We start from the raw sequence: 12,530 nt of genomic DNA on the forward strand, positions 1-12,530 counted from the left end.
TTATTTTTTTTTTTATTTTTTATTTATTTTTTTAAAATTTTCTTCTGTAAGTTTAATGGTCTTTGCTTTTTTTTTTTTTTTTTAAGATTTTATTTATTTATTCATGAGAGACACAAAGGGGGTGGGGCAGAGCCACAGGCAGAGGGAGAAGCAGGCCCCATGCAGGGAGCCCGACGTGGGTCCCCAGGATTGTGCCCTGGGCCCAAGGCAGACGCCCAACTGCTGAGCCACCCCGGCGTCCCGCACCTGTGTTTTAAAGCCTGATGCTCTCAGAGCCTCCAGGAAAACGCGGCGGTGGCGGTTGCAGGGGAGCCGGACCCCCCGGACCCCCCCACCCCGCCGTGCCCGGGGCTGTAGGGGCCTGGGAGTAGCTATTTCAGAACAATCATTTGCAACCTGTTCTTTGTTCTGTGTTCTCGCCTAACCTGGAAGCCTCAGCATCCGTCCGTCCGTCTGTCCGTCTGCCTTCCGTCCTCCTCCACCCGCAGAGCCTGGCGAGCGGCAAGCAGCGGGTCTCCGCTCAGCCGTCCTGCGGCCAGGCTCGCCCGGGCCAGGGGGCGCTTAACGAGGGGGGCCGGGGGGCCTTAGCCAGGGGGGTGGGGGGGGCCTTAGCCAGGGGTTCGTGGGGAGTCTTAGCCACAGGGGCCGGGGGCGCTTAGCCAGGGGAGGCCTTAGCCAGGAGCCCAGGGGAGCCTTAGCAAGGGGGGTTGGGGGGGACTTAGCCAGGGGGACGGGGGGGGGGGGGGGGGGTGGGACTTAGCCAGGGAGGGGGGAGACAAAGAGCATAAACCAGCGCCTCACCCATGCGGGGCCATCGACACTCCTCTGCTGGCTCCTTCTTTTCGAGCAGTTTTTTTTGGTTTTTTGTGTTTTGTCTTTCTCTCCCTGGTCTCTCTGCCTGGGGTAGTGGAGAGGGATCCCCCACCATCGGGCTCTGAGAGATTCACAGGGATGTCGCCTGAGCCACAACCTTCATGACAACCTCGCCTTCCTGCCTCTTCCTGTTTTCTGCCTCCTGCCCCTATTCCTTGGCTCCTACCACAGCTGGTGGGTAAGTGCGTGGTGGGTGGATTGCTGGGCAGGACCCCTGGCTCTAGTCCTGTGATCCTGGGCCTCTTGACTCCCTGAAGCCATCTCCTCCTCTGTAAGAGGCTGGTCCCCCACCCACCCACCCCAATGGTGTTGTGAACATTAAACGAGACAGTGCATGGAAGAGCCTAATAAAAAGTACTACAGGGTTGGATAAACCTCATTTACCTTGTCATTAATAGTTCTTGGTGACTGGTTCTCAGTGAAATGGTGATACTGGAGGATAGCAGCACGTCTGCAGTACGTGTAGTAGAAGTTTAGTTAATTCCGGATGATGAGCACCATTTCCAGTCAGGCCCCCAAACCGTGCTGACTATGATGAACTGACATTTGGAAAACACATCAGGACCTCCTCAGGTTTGGGGGTTGCTGTCTGAAGAAGGCCAGGTTAGTATTTTGCTGCCCTGAGGAAGAAGTGAAGGTTAGTCCATGGATAGAACCCTACTCCAGTCCAGCTGTCCCCTGCTGCCTGCCTCCACCTCGTCCAAATGGAGGCCTTTTCCTGAGGAGTGAGCTAAAAAGTCCCTGGAGACACCACTTCATGCAGTAGGGGACAGTGTGAGGGGTCTTAAGTAGCACCCATTAAATTGCCTTAAGGACAGTGTTTGAAATAGTTCTTCATTCAGTGGGATACGAGATGTATTTTGCCACGAGGCTCTTCCCGATGACCCAATTTTATCTCCCCACTTTGGCCAATGTGAAAATGCTCCACTTTCAGATTTTAACTCTCTCTAAAAATTTACATGCTCACCAAGGAAGTGAAAATAATGACCACAATCTGCACAGAGGAGTTTTCTGACCACTGGAGAATTGCCTTAGATGTACACAAGTGTGTCTACCCAGGTGGACTTTGCCCCACCTCCTCTTCCAGGAACCTGGCCCACTCTGGCCACCCATTGGTTGCAGAGGTGTGGGAACAGGGTAAAGGTGCCACTGAGTGGCACAGACCAGTGCCCACATCCTGAACCGAGGGGCCACTGCAAATACTAACACTGCACTCCCAGCACAAAGACAAGTTCCGTTCCTTTGTGCCGCCCAGAGCCCTTGCCAGCTCTTAGGTCACGTTGCCCGGAACCATGTGCTTCTGCAATGAAAGGCCCCATTGTGATGGCTGGTCAACAAGGCAAAGCAAAGTTTGCCCCCTGCATCAAAACCTGGACTGTCCCTGGCTTTTTACGTGCTGAGAAGCATGTGCTTAGTATTGTAAGGCAGTAAATGGGGAGGGGCAGTTCCTAAGCAAAGAAAAATAGATACTTATCTGCTCAGTGTCTTGAATTGGAGGCTTTTGAAGTGACCTGAGAAATGGGCTTATGGCTCTCATTGCTTCCTTCCTTCCTCCTCCTCCTCTCTGGCGTTGGTCCTCCTCTCCAAAACTTCCTTTCACTGTGACCCCAGGTTTCTGTTGGGAATTTTCACTCTGCTGCATGAATAAACAAGCAAAACAGACTGTTATAAGTGCACAGAAAACATGGACAAAACTACTTGGAGAAGTGTCTGACACAGAAACTCAGTTGGGTGTGAAGTGGTTCCTGCACATAAACAACATAGTGAAGTGAACATCTATTGAAAATACAACATCATGAAGAGCTGTTTAACAACTGAAACACGTCGTCTCTCAGACATGGGCATCCGCGCGCAAAACCAAGATATTTGCCCTTGTTGGGTGCACCGGCGAGCCTGTCTGGTCTCTTGCCTTGTCTATACAATGATGCATTTGCTTCAGACGATCCCTTCAGGCTCCGAGATATGAGCTCCAATTCCAGTTCTACTATCTGCCTCTTCCTGGTTCTGAGATTCCACAGCATCCTTCTAGGAGTCTGATGCAGTAGAGGATGGCAGGAAGGAATGAAAGCCTCTTCATTAATGCCAAAATTGAGGTAAGGGGCCAACATCATTCCAGGCACTAAACATGGAAAATGTTGAAATGATGAGGACAGTGAGAGCAACTGACTCTACTTACTCCTTTGACACACAGGAGCCTTGATTTGAAGTTCCTCAGGCTCCTTCTTTTCTCCTGGGAGCTCATTTATTTCAAAACAACTTTCCTTTTTTTTTAAGATTTTATTTTTATTTATTCATAGACACAGAGAGAGAGGCAGAGACACAGGCAGAGGGAGAAGCAGGCTCCATTCAGGGAGCCCGATGTGGGACTCGATCCCGGGTCTCCAGGATCACACCCCAGGCTGCAAGCAGTGCCAAACCACTGCACCACTGGGGCTGCCCTCAAAACAACTTTTATCTGAAGTTAAGAAAAGTGGCCCAGCTTAGAGTCGGCCAAACAAAGGCAGGCCCTTTCCCCATCTCAGTTTCTTTGCTGGTAAATGGGAGGTGCAGGTTGAGCTAATTTCTAAAGCCCATCTAAGAGCTAGCATTCAGATTCCAGGAATTCTAGGAAATGTACACTCATGCCAGCATCCTAAAACAAGTGAAAAACCAGAAAAATAACTGAACCAATGATTTTCAGACATTGGACCACCGGCAGTGCCTGACACTGATTCCTGGGAAAATGGAAACAACTGAAGCAAATCCTGTGACTGCCCCCAGCTGACCAACTTCAGAGAATTTCCAGGCCACAGTGTTGAGCCTAGCAGTAGTCCTGAGTAGAGAGTTGGATCTGGGATCCCAGGGAGACCAATGAAGCTAGAATTTACAGAACAGAATACTGGAGAGGAGAGAACTGTACACAGAGAACACCAAGGAGTTCTATAGAGCATCCTCTCCAAGTCTTCAGCTGAGTACTGGTCAGCACATGGCATGTGAGGGAACTCTATGAGGCCAGGGAAAGAACCACTCACAAGGATTAGAGGGAACAACTCCCTAGAGCTCACCTAAGACAGGAAAAGTCCCTATCCCCACCAGCCAAAGTTGACAACTTTGTAATTCATGGGGGCATTGAGTAGAGTACTCAGAAGAGCAAGCCTTGAAAGGACCAAACTATTTCCAAGTAACTTAACTGTGGCCCAGAACACCCAATATTTTATTTTATTTTTAATTTAATTTAATGTTATTTTATTTATTTATGATAGGCACACAGTGAGAGAGAGAGAGAGAGAGAGAGAGGCGGAGACATAGGCAGAGGGAGAAGCAGGCTCCATGCACTGGGAGCCCGACATGGGATTCGATCCTGGGTCTCCAGGATCGTGCCCTGGGCCAAAGGCAGGCGCTAAACTGCTGTGCCACCCAGGGATCCCCCCAATATTTTAAAGATAAAAGAATATCCAGCACTCAATAGAGTGAAATTCAAGCAAGAGAAACATGAATAAAATTGTATCAGGGCACAAGATAATCAAATTGCTCAACCAATGGAAAAGAGAGAATCTTAAAAGTAGTCAGAGGGAAAAAAAAGTTATGTTATGGACAGAGGAACACAGGTAAGGATGAAAGCAGAGTTCTTGTCAGAGATAAAGTAAGTTGCAAGACAAAGGGACAATAATCTTTGAAGTGCCGAAAGAAAAAAATTGTCAACCTAGAATTCTATACCTAGCAAAAGTATCTCTTTAAAAAAAATGAATGTGAAAAGAAGACGTTTTTAGACACAAAAAACCTGAAAGAATTGATCACCAGCAAACCTGTACTGAAAGAAGTGTTAAAGAAAATCCTTCATGCAGAAGGAAAATGATATCAGATAAACAATACCTCTATACTAAAGGATGGAGAACTCTGGAAATGGAACTTCATTTAGTTTAAACATGTAACAAGCTTTTAGGTGGGACTCTTTCTGTTGCCCTGGACCCGGGTACGAGGACCCAAGAGTGAGAAAAGAGAATTACTCAATATTCAAGACAATATCCACAGAAGCCAGAGAACCAAGGATTCCTAAGAGGAGATAGATGGAGCCCTGTTACCACCAACCACCATCTTCTATGTAAAAAGATGGGGAAAGAGAAAGAAGTCAACCTAAGAGTCATTGGAGTACAGTGGTATGAGGAGAGGCAATTCCTCCCCTTCCTGTAAGGATGAGAAATAGATAAATATTTTCTCTCCAGTAAAGGGTTTCTGAGAAAATCAGTAATAAAGATTCAGGGTGAAAGTAGTTCTCCAGTTGGACAGTTGAGTAAGAAGAGGATTTGCTGATTTACCAGTACATCATTCGGAGCAGAGGAGGGTCTTGGAGAAAGAAGGGAAGGCACAAAGAAGGGTTGCAAGGAGAAACTTGACCAGGTCCAGTTTGTCAAGGGTAGGGAATGAGTTCTCTGTGGTTTATGTGCATGTTACTTAGGAAGTAGCTGGATTTGTTCCATTCACATCCTAAGACAGGTCTGTCCTATTCCCCAGGGATCTGGAGCTCAAAGAGTGTATAGGTATACCTTCAGTGATGGGAGCTGAAGAGCATGGAAGGCTTCAGACTGGATTTACCATATCCCTGCCCTGCACGTCTCTCTGAAGAACTCACATGTACCTCCCATATGGAGCCAGTGTTGGGGTGTCCACTTTCCAGATGGCATCAACAGTCAGTCTAGGTCTGCCAGTGAAGCAGCCACCACTACTAGGCATCTATTTGTATAATACCCTTGCCCTCTCCCTGTCCTAACTCTCAGTCCAACACACTAGAGGAACCCAACCTGGGAGGAGAAAGTAGGAGCAGGAAGTGGCTGAAAATTAGACCTTCAGTCCATCAAGGTCCAGCTTACACAGGGGAGGTGAGGTGAGAATATGAAACAGAACCGAGTTTGGAAATTCTACTGAGGTTTAATATCTGAAAACAACTGAAAAATTGTGGATCTGCCTAAGAGATCTACTACCATTGGAGGAAGTAGATTTAGTATAGTACATTTGGGAAGAGTGTTTAAGAAAAATAAAAAGCTTTAATGTCTTAAGAACAAAACCCAAACAAAAACTGTCTTCCCCTTAAAGGCACAATTATATTTGTGAAGACTTTTCATCTTAGTGCTCGGTTCCCAGCAGTGTGTGAGGTGCTAATGAGGCCAGAAAGAGGCTCATGAGACCATCCGTCCTCTCTATCCTGCTCCTGGGAAACTCCCAGCATCCTGGTCCTTGGACTGGTGCCTTTTCTCAGCAGCTGGCTGTTCTGTAGTGCATGGCCTATCTGCCTGGAAGGAAAACAGGAGTGACCTGGTCCAGCAAGGAAAGGCCTCATATGCTATGCTATGTGTCCCTTTTCAGCAGAAGGGTGGTTTTTGAGTCCAAGCTCTGCTTTGGGACCATCCCTAGGCTCTGACAGCTGCTGTCCAGGTCAGTCCCATGGGAGAGCCACTGGTAATGCCTCTGCTGAGGATAGGGTGGGGTATCTGACTTTCCTGGGAAGAGCCCTTCACACCAAATCAGTAGCAGCTGAGCTCCACCCCAGCTGAAGCCTTAACACTGGCTATTTTATCTCCTTTTTACCCCACAAGTAATACATATTCTTAGTTGAATAAATAGTAGGTGAAGACAAGAAGTAGAGGAACAGAAAGGGGTGGACCTCACAGAAGGCTGGAGAAGCTGCTCTTGTCCTTTTCTTCCTACTATTTACCTGTTTCATCTACTCCTTTTTCTAGTGTCCTCTTATCTCTTCTCTTTCACCCTTTAACTTCTTCATCCTTTGCCTCTTCCATCATTTCAACTCTGGATTATTCTCCCCATGCTCAAATCCTGTTCTGTCTTAAGGCTTTGAACCTTCTCTCCATTGCTCTGCCTGCCTTCATGCTAGCTTCCTAGCTGCCATGCGATGATACCATGGCTGCAGTGGCCTCAGCTTCACACCCTCTCAGATTTCTCCACCTACTATGGAGAAGACTGTCTTTCCTAGTGGTCCCACAATTCCCTAGCGACTCTCTCACTGGATTGATTTACATCACATGCTCATCTCTGAACCAATGACTGTGGCTGGAGTATATGATGTTTTGATTGGCTATATCTGGGGCACTTCCCAAGCCCTGGAGCTGGGAATGAAGCCTTACCCAGCCCACAGGAGCTAAAAGCTGGGGAGAGGTGGAACCTTACATGAAAATCGGTCTCTGTTCTGGGAATGGTGGGAATATCTTGGAAATATCTATCTCAGGAAAATTGTGGAATGCTCCTTGCATAGAGCAGAAGAAAGTATGACAAAATGGATTATGGGAAGATTTTGCTTTTGAGTATAGGAAGTGCCAGAGTCATATTGGAGGTGTGAGTAAATAAATACTATTAAATGGACACAAATCTGAAGGGCATACATTAATACATAGTTTATTTAATACTACAGTTTTTTCTTCAAAGAAAAATCCCTTATGTGTCTTCTAAACAAAAGAGGATTCTAAATGAAGGATAATCTCATCTTCTTTTTCAATCAGATTTACAGTGTTAAAAATAATTTCACTATTAAGGAGAACTTTTTTAGTGCCAGGTCCTGCCCTACCTAGGCTCTTTACATGTTATTTTTAATCTTACTAGGACTCTGCAAAGTAACGTAATCATCCCATTTGAGGGGCCTACAGAGGGTCAATAATTTTCCCAGAGCAACACACCTAGTAGCTCCCATTACATAATTAAAGACTAGATTGTATACGTCAGAGTATCCTTCTCCACTAAGAAAATATCCAATTCCCTAAATTTGTGTTTGGTTGAATTTCAGAGGGATTTTAGTGCTCAAAGTGCTTCTGCAGCTTCAGAAGCCACAGCTTCAGTTGCTTTTGAACATCTCAAAGGCCACAGGGACAGAAATAGCACTAAATGGACAAGGGATTTAAAAGAAGAATCTCAAATTTCAGATATTGTATAGACCAAAAGATGCACGACTTGGGTCTTTTCAGATGGATTAAAGGCTGCCACACCTGGGTATTCCAAAAGAACTCTTTCCTTTTGGTGTGCCTGGACTGGTGAGGTGTGTATGGGCTTCGTAAGAGCATTTTGATGCCATCTCTTGGGCAGGCCAAGGGCTTGGGAACTTAAATGCCCAAGAAGGAAGCACCCAGTGGAGCACTTTATAGTCTGTTCTCTTTGTACCTTCACTGATTTCTGTGGGCTGGTTTTCTTTTAATTTTTTGCATCACATCTCTAATGTTATTTAGCTTCCCGAAACTCTCAGTCACAAGATTTCAGGTTGGCAGTGATAGTGTCTGTTACCATTGTATCTGCTACCAGAGTCCCCTTTCTGTTACAGAAATTCAGAGCAGGAAAGGTGATGCTTTCCTGACAGGTGAGTCACCGAGAAAACGTTGGAGTCCTCAAAAGGGGATGGTTCCACTCCAAGCTGGCGAATTCCATGGGCAAACAAAGCTCTGTTTGTAACCCTGTCAGATAAGAGTAATCTGGGGTATGTTTTCTGTTTGGTACAGGAAATAAGAGGTGGGCGATTCCACTTGGCGGAATTTGGCAGTCTTCTCTTTAGTCGGCATCTCTTCTTTTGTTACTCATATTTTAAAAGAAAGAAAAGAGGTCTTTTAGAAGACCATGAAACCCGTATTTTGAATGGGGTAAGGTAAGAAAGGAAGTGTGGGATGTGTCCAGAGGACAGACCCCTCATCGGTTTGGCTGGAGTGGAGAGGATGTGGCGGTCAGGAGGAGGTCAGGGCCAGTTCAGGGAGGCCACTGAAGGTTCAGCTGAGGAGGTTAGGCTTTATTTTCAAAGCAGTGGGAGCTACTGAGGGCTTTTTGTGAGGTGGACCAGAACTGTGTTTTAGGGAGGACAATTTATTAACAATATGTGCAACAGAATGGGATAGAGAGAGAGTGGAGGCAGGGTCTGGGAGAGGTCCACTAGAGTCTGCCGGGCTAAAGCAGGAAGGCGGGCATTAGCATCTGGAGAGTGTTGGAAGAGATGTGGAAGAGATGGCATGGGGGCAGGGGAAAGCTGCTGCAGAGACAGAAGTCACGGAATCAGAGGGCATATGGAAGGCAAAGGCGGTGCCAAGATTTCCACACAGGGTGAGGTGGAGGACGGCAGTGCTATGTGCAAATGTGGGGAGAACACGGAGGAAGCAACATGTCTAAAAGAAGAGACCATGAGACCCCTTTTGGACATGTTGAGTTTGGGGTGTCATGGGATATGTAAGTGGGATTGTTTAGAAGGCAGCCAGATATGTGCACTTACAACTCAGAGCCTCAAACTATTAGCCAAGTTTTTTATTTTATTTTTTTTAAGATTTATTTACTTGAGGGGGGCAGAGGGAGAAGGAGAGAATCTGAAGTAGACTCCTCGCTGAGCATGGAGACTGATGTGGGGCTCAATCTCATGCCCTGAGATCAAAATCTGAGCCGAAATCAAGAGTTGGGAACTTAACCCACTGAGCCACCCAGGCACCCCATTCAACTATTAGCATTTATTTTTATTTTTTTTAAAAAGATTTTATTTATTTATTCATGAAAGACAGAGAGAGAGAGAGAGGCAGAGAGAGAAGCAGACTCCAGGCAGGGAGCCCTATGTGGGACTCGATCCCAGAACTCCAGGATCACAACCTGGACCAAAGGCAGGTGCCCAACCACTGAGCCACCCAGGCATTTCTTTTCTTTTTCTTTTTTTCTTTTTTAAGACTTTATTTATTTACTCATGAGATGGAGAGAAAGAGAGAGAGGCAGAGACACAGGCAGAGAGAGAAGCACTATTAGCTTTTAGACCATGTCACCTGCATTGAGGGGCTGGTTGGAGCCATAACACTGGATGAGAATATGAGAGGTTTCTAAGGGAGAAATCAATCTCACCTGGGGGAGCCAGGCAGGTCCTTGAAGAGTACTGATTTAGGGAATGGGAGGAAAGGATTAGAGAAATAGTCCAACCAGAAAACAACAAGGGTCCGGGAAGCTAAGGGAAGAGTTCTAAGAAGGAATTGGTCAGCAATATTCAATTTGGTAAAGGGACAGAGAAGGTTGAGGATGGAAGCTGCTGATCTCTGAGTGAATGCATATAGGTCAGTGGTGAGGGTCAAAACCAAATTACAAAACATTGAAAAGTAAGTGGCTATAATTAATGCCACTGAATTGTATATTTATTTTTTTAATAAAGATTTTATTTATTTGATAGAGAAAGAGAGAGAGCACAAGTAAGGAGGGCAGCAAACAGAGGGAGAGTAAGAAACAGGCTCCCCCGTGAGCAGGGACTCCCATGTGGGGCTCAATCCCAGGACCTTCGGAGCATGACCTGAGCAAAGGCAGTCACTGAACTGACTGAGCCAGCCGGGCACCCCCGAATTGTACATTTAAAAATGACTAAAATGGCAAACTTTATGTCATCTTTTACCGTAAAAAGTGGGAGAAAAATGTAAACACTGAAAAAACCCTCCCTTCCCATAAGTGACCTGTGGTGATCTCTGGAAACGGTCCTCTATTCACATGACCCAGAAAATCCTACAAAATCATGCAAATCAAGAGGTTCAAATCTTCGTGCTCACTTTAAGAACACACGTGAAGCTGCCCAGGCCATGAAGAGTATGTACGTCCAAAAAGCCACCAAGTATCTGAAGGACATTACTTTGCAAAAGCACTGCGTGCCATCCCATCACCACTATGGTAGAGTTGGTAGGGGTGCGCAGGCCAAACACGGGCTGGACAGGGGTCGGTGGCCTAACAAGAGTGCTGTATCTTTACTGCACGTGCCTAAAACTGCAGGGAGTAATGCTGAACCTAAGGGTCTAGATATAGATTCTCTGATCATCGAGTACATCCAGGTGAGCAAAGCCCCCAAGATGCGGCCTAGAACTTAAGAGGGCCCGTGTTCAGATGAACCCGCCCATGAGCTCTCCCTGCCACGCTGAGATGATCTCTACTGGAAAAGAGCAGACTGTTCCTAAAGCAGAAGACGAGGTTGCAGAAGAAGAAGACGACATCCCAGAAGAAAATAAACAAAAAACTTATGCCCAGGAGTGAATTCTGCATAAGATAAATGCAAATAAAAGTTTTTTTTAAAAAAGGCATATTATGCGCTACACTTCTCTGTATGCTTAAAATAAACTTTTAAAAAGTAAGCAGGGTGGGGGGGAACAGTGGTAGTTCTGAAACAGAGGTAACAAATACAGATTACTCTCCTTAGAGAGACTGGAAGCTGAGCGCAGGAACAAAAGGAAGGACGGCACAGCTTGAAAGGGTCAACGGGAGAGAATTTATTTTTCTTTTGATGAGGCAACTGGACCATGTTTCTAGATTGAGTGTAAGACTCCAGAGGCAGGGGGAGAATGAAGATGCGGGGTGTCTAGTGGGCAGAATGGTGGCACCTAAAAAGATACGTCCACATCCAAAACCTGGGAACTGCAGATGCAACGTTATTTGGAAAGAGGATCTTTCTAGATGTAGTTAAAGCCTCCTGAGATAAAATCATCTGCATTACCCAATGGGCTGGAAATCCAAGGACAAGTGCCTTTACCCGAGACAGAAGAGAAGAGGCAGAAAAACTAGGAGGAGGCAGAGATGGGAAGATGCAGCCACAAGCCAGGGATGCCTGGTGTCACCCGAAGCTGCAAGGGGCAAGGAAGGAATCTTCCCCAAACGCTGGAGGGAGCACGGCTCCGCCAACACCTTGATTCCTGATTTCAGACGTCTGCCCTCCAAAGCTATGAAAGAAAACATTTCTATTGGTTTAAGCCACCGTGTTTGTGGGCATTTGTTCTAGTGGCCTAGGAAACTCATGTGGCTGCAGGTTGGGGGGTAATTGGCCACAGTCTGAGGTCCCAAAACAGACCCAGGGCTGTATCTTGAGCATCTAGTGCTGTGGGCCCAGCCCAGGGCCGACTCGAGGGGCTGGGTTTTTAGTTTAGGAATCTTGGCCTCAAAGAAACAGAAATTTCAGGATTTCGCTCCCAGAAATAATTTCCCTTTGCCTTCATTTTTTCAACTCTTTCCCACTCAATTTGAGAAAATCTGCAAAGATGTCAATACTGAGGTCTTTCAATGTTTCTCTTTTACTTTATCCCTTTTCACATAATGCTGGTGGAGCCAGTGGGAGCCCCAATCGACTCAGGGAAAACCTTCCCTGGGAGCTGGCACCTTGTGCTCATCCACGCAGGCCAGGTGTCACGGATGTCTGTGACCCGAGAGGGGCAGCAGGTGGCAAAGGGAAAAGCTGGGGGGCTGGGGGTGGAGCGGCCTGGAGATGGGCCTGCCCCTCCCAACTGTGATACCGGGTAGTTGCTGACACGACCACCCCAAGCCTTCTGAATTCCGGTGACCACGGGCCTCCCCGCGGAGGGGCGTGCGGGGGGTCTCCTCCCAGGGATGGAGATCTCCGTCCTCCCGCGCGGGCCTCCGGGCCATCCTAGGGACGGGGTGACGGCCGGGATCCCCCAGGCCAGGGCCGCCCTACTATTTTGAGGCCCGCAGGAGGTAGGGTGGGCTTGACATGCAGCCTCCCCGCTCCCCCCCCGCCCCCCCCCCCCCCCCCCCCCCCCGCAGCTTTCCTGCTCCCTGCACCTGCCCGGCCAGGTGCGGGCCAGGTTTTCCTTGGGAGTTCTTTTCTTTTCTCTTTTCTTCTTTTCTTTTCTTTTCTTTTCTTTTCTTTTCTTTTCTTTTCTTTTCTTTTCTTTTCTTTTCTTTTT

At 47.1% G+C, this 12,530-nt stretch overlaps 1 long non-coding RNA gene and 1 pseudogene across 5 annotated transcripts in view; one reads left to right on the forward strand and one right to left on the reverse strand.

Annotated features, from left to right (window-relative positions):
* LOC140636516 (uncharacterized) overlaps nucleotides 1–3,729 on the reverse strand; it is a 43,321-nt gene extending 39,592 nt beyond the window's left edge. Inside the window, exons 1-4 of one of the 5 annotated variants that reach the window (XR_012033713.1) lie at nucleotides 3,050–3,729; nucleotides 2,783–2,906; nucleotides 1,841–2,509; nucleotides 1,258–1,493 (exon numbers count right to left, since the gene is read on the reverse strand). This is a non-coding gene — a long non-coding RNA (uncharacterized lncRNA). Of the gene's footprint in view, nucleotides 1–1,257; nucleotides 1,494–1,840; nucleotides 2,510–2,782 lie in introns of all 5 variants that reach the window. The other 4 variants (XR_012033716.1, XR_012033714.1, XR_012033715.1 and 1 more) reach the window with 4 other exon arrangements.
* On the forward strand, nucleotides 2,977–11,293 carry LOC140636512 (large ribosomal subunit protein uL22 pseudogene; annotated as a pseudogene).
* The last annotated feature ends 1,237 nt before the right edge of the window (nucleotides 11,294–12,530 follow it).

Source organism: Canis lupus, chromosome 7 (genome assembly GCF_048164855.1).
Source record: "Canis lupus baileyi chromosome 7, mCanLup2.hap1, whole genome shotgun sequence".
Taxonomy (NCBI): Eukaryota; Metazoa; Chordata; class Mammalia; order Carnivora; family Canidae; genus Canis; species Canis lupus.